This window comes from Danio rerio, chromosome 24 (assembly GCF_052040795.2).
Source record: "Danio rerio strain M-AB ecotype USA chromosome 24, GRCz13ab, whole genome shotgun sequence".
Lineage (NCBI taxonomy): Eukaryota > Metazoa > Chordata > Actinopteri > Cypriniformes > Danionidae > Danio > Danio rerio.
In genome coordinates this window covers 7,317,501-7,328,077 of record NC_141044.1, presented here as the reverse complement: position 1 = coordinate 7,328,077, position 10,577 = coordinate 7,317,501, and the positions used below count along the sequence as shown (strand labels likewise).

General features: G+C 38.6%; 1 long non-coding RNA gene across 1 annotated transcript in view; it reads left to right on the top strand.

The window, feature by feature from the left end:
- The first annotated feature begins 501 nt into the window (after positions 1-501).
- LOC147837944 (uncharacterized) overlaps positions 502-10,577 on the top strand; it is a 42,107-nt gene continuing 32,031 nt past the window's right edge. The window contains exons 1-2 of the long non-coding RNA XR_015524733.1: positions 502-745; positions 5,429-5,569. This is a non-coding gene — a long non-coding RNA (uncharacterized LOC147837944). The remainder of the gene's footprint in view (positions 746-5,428; positions 5,570-10,577) is intronic.

Genomic DNA, 10,577 nt, shown 5'->3' with positions numbered 1-10,577 from the left:
GTACTGTTAGTCTGCCTCCAGGAACAGGTTTGAAAAACTTTGCTTTAATGTCCTTCCAAAACCAATCACAAATAAATCACAAAAACCTGGAAGTGGTTTATCGTAGTGTTATGTGCTTCGTAATGTAATATTGTGTCAGTTGTTAATGAGGTTGTTAAAGTGTAACGAAAGCATTTTGCCTGACCCCTCCACCAATGGCATCTCTCATGACCCTTTTTTCATTGTATGCTACACATCCTGGCTATTGCTAGCTTCTTTGAATTGGATTGCCCTAGTTTTAAAATGTGAAATGCTGATAAAAATCAAACAGTATGATTAGATCAGGCATTACAAACATCTAACCCTAAGGGCCAAAGGAGGATTTGCAACAGCACTGCAATGGTATTTGTCCTTGACATTTTCTGACTACTGGGAAATACCTCTAAGCCAGCAAATGGTTGTCACGACACTAGACGAAAAGGATCCAATTGCAAGTGTTTATTAACTGAAAAATGAAACAAAGGATATCACTGGAGTGAACTGGAGACAAGAAAGTTCAAAACGAGAGCCACGGGTCACAATGAAGACATCAATGAACAACGAAGGATTCTGGAAAACAACAGACAGAAACAAGACAAACAACGGACTGATAACCAGAACATACCACATGAGGAAATATATAGCCTGGCAAATAAGGACCAGCTGGAAGATGATTAAGTCAGCTGATGACATCAGCTGATCCAAAAGCACGTTGTCAACACAAAAGGTAAACAAACACACACCCTCACACATGACAACACACAAGGCAAGATACATAACATACAGGAGGAACACACAGATCCATAAACCGTGACAATGGTCTGTTTTTGGAAGCATAGACTTTTGTCACATGAACATTTGGGTACACTGTGTTTAGATCAAACTCTGTAGAAGCCTCCGGTGAGCCACAATTTTGTGCTACTTACATAAGATAGAAAATCAACTCAACTGTGCCACAATCAAATTATATTCAATACATCCTGCCTTTGATTATATTTGCTTAGCAGTTGATATTCTGTGACATTTCTCAAAGTCAAAGTATATCAAATTATTTCAGTTGATTCAAGTCGGTCTGACAGGAATAATTTGTGCCTTGTAAAAAGTGCATCATATTCAAATAAATGAACGGGTTGTTTTGTTTTAGCAGATGTGACCCTGGATCTCAAATCCTTGTTACACCAGGTATTTTTTTGCTATAGACAAAAATGCATTGTATGGGTCATAATTATACATTTTTATTTAGCCCTGGAGTGCTCAACCCTGTTCCTGGAGATCTGCCTTCCTGCAGAGTTTAGCTCCAACTCTGATTAAACACCACTAAACCAACTGAATAGAATCTGAAGGAGCACTTGGTAACTAAAGACAGGTGTGTTTGATCAAGGTTGCAGCTGGAGTCTGCAGGAAGGTAGATCTCCCGGAATAGGATTGAGCACTCCTGATTTAGCCCAATGTTATTAGAATATTAAGTAAAGTTTGCTTAATTCCCCACTGTAAATACAGAGGTTGGTCAATGAAGCTGAAACATTGGCCAAGTTTGTGTTGGAGGTTTCATGGCTAAATCTGACCAGCCAGGTGGTCAATCTTCAGTGATAGCACATTCCACCAGTGTGTGAAGGTTTATTTAGCAGAATAATTTCAGTTTTGGTAAATAAAAATATTGCAATGCACACAACATTATGGGTGTTATATCAGAGCTAAAAAAAAAAAGGCAAATTGTTTGCGCACATGTCGCTGGCGCATCTGTGACCAACACAGCAAGTCTTAGTGATGTACTAAGTATCATGGTATCCAGGGTAATGTGAGCATACCACCTAGAAAGATGGACCACAACCAACAGAGTAATTGCGGACACGAGGAAGCTGTCTGAAATGGGTGTACAGGTACTAACTCAGACTGTATCCAAAAAAACCATAAATCCACAGCTGCCCAACTCACTGCAGAAATTAATGTACACCTCAACTCTCCTGATTCCACCAACACTTTTAGTCGGGAGCTCCACAGAGTGAATATACATGGCCAGTCTGATACCCTGGGTCACTCGTGCCAGTACCAAACATCAGTTTCAATGCTGCCAGCAGCAAAAATCTTGTTGTTCGCTGAGTCCACCTTTGCTGTCTTTCACACATCCGGGAAAGTCACAGTGTGGAGAAGCCCCAAACAAGCATACCAACCAGACTCCATGCCCAGATTGAAGCATGTGTGTGGATCAGTGTGATGGTTTGGACTGCAATATCATGGCATTCTCTAGGCCCAAAACTTGTGCTAAATACATGCGTCACTGCCAAGCACTAGCTAAACATTCTGGAGGACCATGTGCACTCAGTGGGTCAAATATTGTATCCTGAAGGTGCCACGTATCAGGATGATTATGCACACAGCAAGACTGGTGACAGAATTTATTGATGAACGTGAAAGTAAAGTTGAACATCTTCCATGGCCTGCACAGTCCCAAGACCTAAACATTATTGAGCCACTTTAAGGCATTTTAGAGAAGCGAGTCAGAAAACACTTTCCTGCGCCAACATCACATCGTGATCTGGCCACTATTCTGCAAGAATGGCTCAATCCTTTTGGCCACTGTGCAGGATTTGTATTTGTCATTCACAAGACCAATTGATGCTGTAGTGGCCACAACAAGAGGCTCTAAACCAGGGCTTCTCAAAGTCTGGACTCAGGTCCAGATCCAAATCGCAACGCTATTCAATCCAAGCCCGACTCCATTTCGTATTGCTTGACCATGTGCAAATTGTGGATTCTATTGATAAATGCATAGACCTTGTAAATAAACAGTTCAGTTGTTTGTATTTTTTGTAAAATAATACAAGTCGAAATAAAATCTAAGGCAAAATATTTAATGTTTTTCTTTGTGACTCTGTCATGACATCCATACAAGGCTTCACTTGATCGAGCGGGCAACTGCTTTAATGCACCACAATTAGATTGAATAGATGAGCATGTCGGTCTTAGGGAAAAGAAAATGTTATGAAGAGAATCAACAGTTTATAGTTGAATGAACAGATAAGTGTGTTTATTTTGCCACAAGCCAGCACAAAGCCATTCTGCTTGATTTGTAGTGAGACAATTGGAGTTGTAAAGAGTGGAAATGTGAAACGCCACTATGAAACAAAACAGACATTTTGAATGACAGTATCCACAAAATACAGGTATAAGGACTGCAAAACTACAACACCTAAAGTTTTGATTTCACACCTTTTGCATTTTCTTTGTAGAGAGGTCTGGATACAGACCTAGTGCAGTTGGCCTGCATGCATCTCTCTGAGATGCAATCTCAGCTTGCATCATCATGGCTGCATCCAGTTACTATTAGGCCTATCTTTTGTTGTGTTTCATACACAAATGCACTTATATTAGTGGTCTCGTGAAGAACTGGCAAATACTACCTGAAGATGAAGGCAGGGTGTAGCCAACTCCCAGCGAGAACGGGGCCCAACCTGATGGTGGTGGGGAGGATAGAGGTAACTTCAGCTACGTCACCTATGAACAGCGGAATAAATTGTTAAGACAGCTTATTTATATAGCATGCTTGATTAATAATGACTGAATTATGAAGATTGCATAGAATTAGAGTCTTCCTGGTAGAACCTTCACTGAAGCTTTCATTTCCAGCCCAGTTCCTAAAAAGCTTTAAAACTTAAGGTTAAACCAAGGTGTGAAGTTTCTAATACTTTTCAAACTTCGTGTAAAATCATCCAACTATCATATTCAATTTAAATCATATTGTAAAAAGGCACGATTGCTCATACTTACAGCAGACAATCTCATGAGGATGTGTCTGTGCCTTTTTTGCTGCCCTTCTCTCAGAATAGGCATGGGAACAAAATTATGGCAAAAGAATCAAATCTCATAGAGACGTATATTACCTATAACGTAGAGCCACTGCACTCTTCTTTAAGGTCTTGATTAAATAGAATCAGAAAGTTTGAAGAAGTGCCTTCAGATGATATACAGTACCTTCAACTGTTAACATCCTAATAGCACACGTAACCATTGGGAGTTTTGGATTAAGTCTTTTATCCACCCACAGATAGGAGAGCAGTGCTGGAAGGCGGGTGAGAGTGTCAAGGGATCTGCAAGATTTCAGAGCTGAAAATCTTGAATAAATCAGGGTTCAGTTCTGGGGTTGGGAGAGAATGAGAAAAGAGAGACTTTAGACAGAAATTGCTGGAGCTTCTGTAGGCTTGTCCATTTAAAGAAGGATTCATTCACGAGTTCTCAACTCATATTTACCTGAACTGATTGTAATTTTTGAAGTTTGACACGATTGCTATGAATTGCTTTTGTATTAGAGATGACTCTGCTGCAATGACTTACTGAAAGAACAAGTCATGAGATGTGATTCCTGCACGTCGAATGAAAAAGAAAAAACTTCCCCATTTCACAATGTGTGTGTCTGTCAGTAGGTGCAGAGAATAGTGTCAAACAGCCATGTGTATATGTAATATCAAGTCGCCAAATGCATCAAAGTCCTACATGTCAGTAATAGTCTTAATTTAATTTCTGTTTAGTTCGATCATGACTTTAGTCAGATTAAGAGGATCAAACATTAATGTTTACATGGTTGACTCTTAATCAGAGTATGGTCTTTATCGTATTAAAATAGAGACTTTGTGTTGATGTACATGTACTCACTGAAAGATAGTAGGACCTTAAGATAAACTTTGCTAGAGGTCAATTGCTAGTGGTCGGCTTGAAACACTAAAATAGTTGAAGTAAATGTGTTGCAGCTTCGAAACTTTTTCAAACTTGTCTCTACAGTGACACATAGTGATAATTTTTTTATGCATTGCATTTTATTTAGCATTTTTATGTACAGCTTCAGCAAAGAAACAGTTAAGCAAATTGAGGTATTAAACCCCACGTTGTAGCGTTGAGGTTTTAAGTGATTAAGTGAAGCGCTGAGAGTTCCAGACTAGCATGCAGAGATAATGGGTTCGATTCCAGAGTGATCCAAGTATAGATGTTATTTTTAAATACTTTGTTTTGTTTTGTTTTAACATTAGTCTGACATCCAAATAAACATTTTGTAATAAATATGTCTTGATTTGGTCATAAATAAGTAATATTATTAAAATACATCAACTCATAATTTCTGAATATTTGTATAAATCAGGATTCAAGAGTTCGCCATTAGCTGATGATCGATTATAAAGTGTATTTGGCATGCTTTCCTGGGAGAGAGCCCTGAACTCATGAAATCCTCAAGCCCGGAGCTTCCCCCCCGTTGCAGGGCGAGAGGGGAGTCTGAGTTCAGGTAGGTCTCGAGAACGCTTGATAATGGTGAATGTAGATTATGAATAGCTATGGAGAATGTATGCTGAATTCAACACTTGCCTATGATGTTGATTTAGTTTTGTCAATTTACTTGTGTTACATGTTTTTTTTTCTGTAGTTGGAAACTTGAGAGCCCGGGGAACACCTACTCAAACACAGGGAGAACATGCAAACTTCACACAGAAATCGTGCTGCCCTGACGAGGAAAGGGGAGGAGTAGGGATGGAAGGGGGGATTCTTCAAGACAAAGATGGCTAAGGTAAGATACTCTGGTTATTTATAGTGATTTAGGAATCGTCTGATTGGTGAATCATGCGTTAGCTAATGAGGACCAGCTGTTATCAATCATAAGCGCAAGCCCCTTTCGAAATCAGTTTATAAATAAACTAAAGTTCGAACTCTGGCCATTTGCAGCACAGTTTTTTGCAGGTGAGCGTGCGCTTGGAAAAACTTGCACTTCGGGATCTCGACACTGTGTCGAAACATTGGTCTAACGTCAGCCATCCCTATCAATTGTGTAATAACTAGTGATGGTGAAATGAAACTTTCTGAACCGGTGAAGCGCTCGACTCAATTGTATCGGAAAATGTTTTGTTACTCGAAGCTTTCTAAATCAGAGCTCGATGAGGACTCCTTCTGGTTAAAGTGTGGGAAAGCACTGTGTTGCAATAATGTCAATTTTTCACAACTGACTAACTCTTTCATGTAGCAATACAACAGCAGTAATATAAACAAATTACTTAATTACTGTAGTTTTTACACATAGGGTATGCTACATTACACCACCGATGACTGTAGTAAAATCCAAGGTATTCAAAGGAATTTACATTTATCTTGTTCCAAGTAGTCCTTCACCCACCCACTCGTTCCAAGAGTTCCAACCAGGAGGAGGCTATGTGAGTGATGCTGTTGCTGCACTCGTCAGCTCGCCTCTGTTAAACACTATACTTCGATATGCGGTAGTTTTCTTTATGGATAGTTGTAAAACATACGCTAATACACTTTAGTATGGTTCAAAACCTTTTTACTATAAATTTCTATTGTGTTTTAGCTGAATTACTGGTGTGTGGCACCGGTGCAGTGCTTTGAAACAATAGAAATGTATGTAATCGACGCCTAATCTCTCGCTTTACTAACCCATGAGTGTATTTAAACCTTTAAATTAAAATTCAAAGCAGTCACGTGGGTATAGGTGAAATGAAGCTTCACTGAAAAAAATTATACAGAGATGATTCCTTGGATTTACTCAATTTTTTTACGTTAAGTGGTTGAAATCAATTTATTTGTGTTAAATTTAAACAAACAAATTAAGTTGAACATTATTAAACTTAATTTGTTTGTTTAAATTCAACACAAATAAATTGTTTGCAACAGTTCTGCACGCAACACTTTTTTCAGTGTTTGGACCTTACTGATCACGTGATGATGGCCAAATGAATCAAGCTCCGGTATACTGCTTCCCTGCGAGATGTATCGTTTTTTTTTTATACCTGTTTCGAACGTCACCTCACTAGTAATAACAGGACATTTGGGAAGAGCTGGCTCAGTGCCACTCTTGTTGCCTCCTTTCACCCTCACCTGGAGATGAGTGTGCTTATTCTGCTGTTCTAGTAAGTTCCTCAGTTGGAGAACCCAAGCTAGATTTCTTCTGGCACCCTTGGTGCTCTGAATGAGTGGAGGAGTCTGATACTAGGCCCAGTTCTTGAAGTAGCAGGCCACTTTGATACTGTGCTAATGTGCTCCATATTAATAATTCCCAAAAAGGTAGCACCATATATGATTTATTATTATTTTCCATGGTAGGTTTCCTTTTGTTGTAAACCCATGATTTCCCTTGACAGACTCACTGTCTTAGTCCATACTGTAATATAGAGTACTATAGTACAAGGAATGATTGGTCTGCTAAGTAAAATCTCTATTGTGTAATCACAACAAAACATCCCAGTTTCCTAATAATTTGTGCAATGACTTTAAATCAGATTTTACTGAAAATAACTAACTTAAAATTAATAAGTTTCACTATTTTCTCTTTTGTTTGTGACCATACATAAAAATCTTTGCATATAAGAGACAATATGTCTAGACAGACACTTGCATTTTCTGTAGAACATAGAATACTTTGTTATTCTCTAAATTATTTTGACATTTTAAAAATGCTGTAGCTCGACATTTAAGTGCAGTTGTCTATGTCTTTACCTGAGTCTATCCATGACATCATTTGCTTAGAGCTCAAAAAACAAGACATGACAACACCCACGTAATACCCATTATGCTCTGGATTCTGAATGAAATGTCAACAAAAGGCAAACCACAATCGAACAAATAACCTTTTATGCGATGCCAGCTCAATACCGTGTTTGCATTCAACCTTTTAATATGTACCAACGTTTTCTGCTTTATTGCAGTTTTTCTCCTCCCTTGACATTTCTCAAAAGAGATTTTAGACCTCATATTGGAATTTTAGTAGAGTGGGTGACAAAATACAATATTAAAAATCCCCATGAAAAACTAAAGTCCTCAAATGTATATAAAAGCCAAACTGCATGATTTATTATTGCATATAACAAAGTAAAATAATCTGATTATACATTTAGCTTAGACTTAACTTTTCCTTATCAGCAAATCCACATGAGCGCTACATGTGCAATGGCATGTTAAAATTAAATGTGAAATACGTGGAACACATGTGGATCGATTCACATGAAAAAAATCTAAAATGGTTTCAACGTATTATTTGATCTTTCTATAAGGGTCTCAATTTTCCATCCTGACAATAAAGCAGGGGTGGCCAACCCTGTTGCTGGAGAGCCACCTTCCTGCAGATTTCAATTGCTACCCATATCAAACACACCTGAACCAATCAATTAGGACCTGAACACCACGTGATAATTACAGGCAGGTGTGTTTGATATGGGTTGCAACTGAAATCTGCAGGAAGGTGGCTCTCCAGGAACACGGTTGGCCACCCCTGCAATAGTTTAGAGATTTTAGCTGAAATCATGATCAGTGGTCATTCATGAAATGCCTTATTTTTAGTTCAAAAGGTGCATACTCAGGGTCGGTTCTACTGAGAAAAAGCATTAGAAATTACCATCTGCACCTTAGCACTGGTACCCAGTGTATTAACTGTGTTTCCTCAACCGTAGTCCAAACAAACCACTCTCTGAACTGTTTTGGTTCAGTAAATCATGCGTCACATCCTTGATTTGATATAATACTCATACTTAAATAGTACTAATGAATAGATGAAGTTAGGGATTAGCGATTCAAAAAAAGAAGCCCTTTATTCCAGTGAGGAGACCATATTTGATAAGATAAAGGCAATGCTTATCAAATTATGTATATGAAACCGTCAAATGCCTTCAAAACAGTAGCAGAATTACCCTTAGAAATAATCTGTTGGTAGAACGGTATAAATCAAAACAAAACTTGCCTTTTTACTCTACTTTGGGTATCTCTGGTATAGAGCATAAGTTGTTATTAATTCTTTACACACCAATTCCTAATGAAAATTCATTCATTCATTTGTTCATTTATTTTCTTTTCGGCTTAGTCCCTTAAATAATCTGGGGTCAACACAGTGGAATGAACCACCAACTTATCCAGCATATGTTTTATGCAGCGGATGCCGTTCCAGCTGCAACCTATCACTGGGAAACACCCATACACTCTCAATCACTCACATACACTATAGACAATTTAGCCGTTTCACATAAATTCACCAGAGGACACTGTCGACTGACTGACTGGGTGATCGACTGACCTAACCTTCTCCATCCTTAAACCCAACCAATAGTGCTTTCAAAAACACAGGTTGAACAGCGTCCACCCCCTTCCCTAAACCCACCCTGTTATTTACTTGTTTATTTAGTTTTTGGCTTCTGATTTTACCCACTTTCTGGAATCATTCTTTGCGGGTCTGGAACAAGTGTGCCGACAAACATGGCGAGCTACTGGACAAACTGGTAACAGCGGAAAAGCCGTCCATACGGAGGTAAGTAGTCAGCCGGTAAGCAGGAAAAGGAACGGCGTCATATTGCCCTGTAGCGTTCGTTTTAAAAATTAAATGCAGCCTTACGTATTTCTGGCTACATAATTTGCAATCTCCAGAAATGTGTATAGGGAGACATTTTCACAATGAGCCTATGTTGCAACAATGTTCATGCCACTCCTTTGTGACCCCCAAAATAATTTTCTACATCCGCCCCTGAGTTTACTACACTTGAATAATCTTCTTGGTCACACTTTATTTTGATGGTCCGTTTGTTGAATTAAGTTACATTGCATTTACATGCTAACTAATTCTCATTAGATTATAAGTACACTGTTAGGTTGGGGTTAGGGTTAGTGCAAGTTGACATGCACTTGCAAAGTTTCTTGCAGTCAGTTAGATGTCTGTTAAAGGAGCAGCATCAACAGATATTAAGCAGACAGTCTACTAATGCTCAATTGGACTATCAAAATAAAGTGCTAACATCTTTTTCATAAGGGGATATAGTTAGTACAGAATATTATGCGTGGCTTACAGTACGATGTGCTGGCTCTGGCAGTATTTGATACAGAGTTGCCGGTTTAAAAAAGACGAGTACTTGGATTCAAAAGGGCACTCAGTCAAATAATTGAAGGTAACAGAAAGACATTACTGACTGCTTGTCTGCAGCCCAAAATGCAACCAGACTGAAATACTTTAGCATGACCTCAGGAAAGCCAGAAACACCAGACATACCAGAAATAATGTTGACTGTGATTTGAACAGTGTAAAGATCTCATTTTACTAAAAAAGGAAAACATTACAGAGGTTATACCTTTCAAACTTCTTCCCTCCTGTATTGACAAAGTGTACACGCTGTGCTCAATAAGTTGAGGAGAAATTGCTAATTCCCTTCAAACTCAGGTGAGCACATATGTACATTTTCCACCCCATTAAAGGCTTCTTTCTTGTTATGTAGTTAATAACAAAAGATATACTATGTGTTTTTGGCTGTGAGACGTAGTTTAGACGAAGTTGTCGGCGATTTCTTCCTATTGTGAAGTCATGCAATGTAAAAGCCCCTGTCGCCAATCCATCTTGCAGTGGAAACAAAGCAGCGACAAAACGCTAGCCCAGATAGTAATGCAGTGTGAAAACATCGTAACGCGACTACTTTGAAAATCATGCAATCTGAACTGGGCATAAGACTCATATCATTGTTTGGCTATGATTTGATATGTTTGTCAGTTGTTGTGAGGCAGTTGAAGATCAGAACTGTCCAATTTATGCATGAATG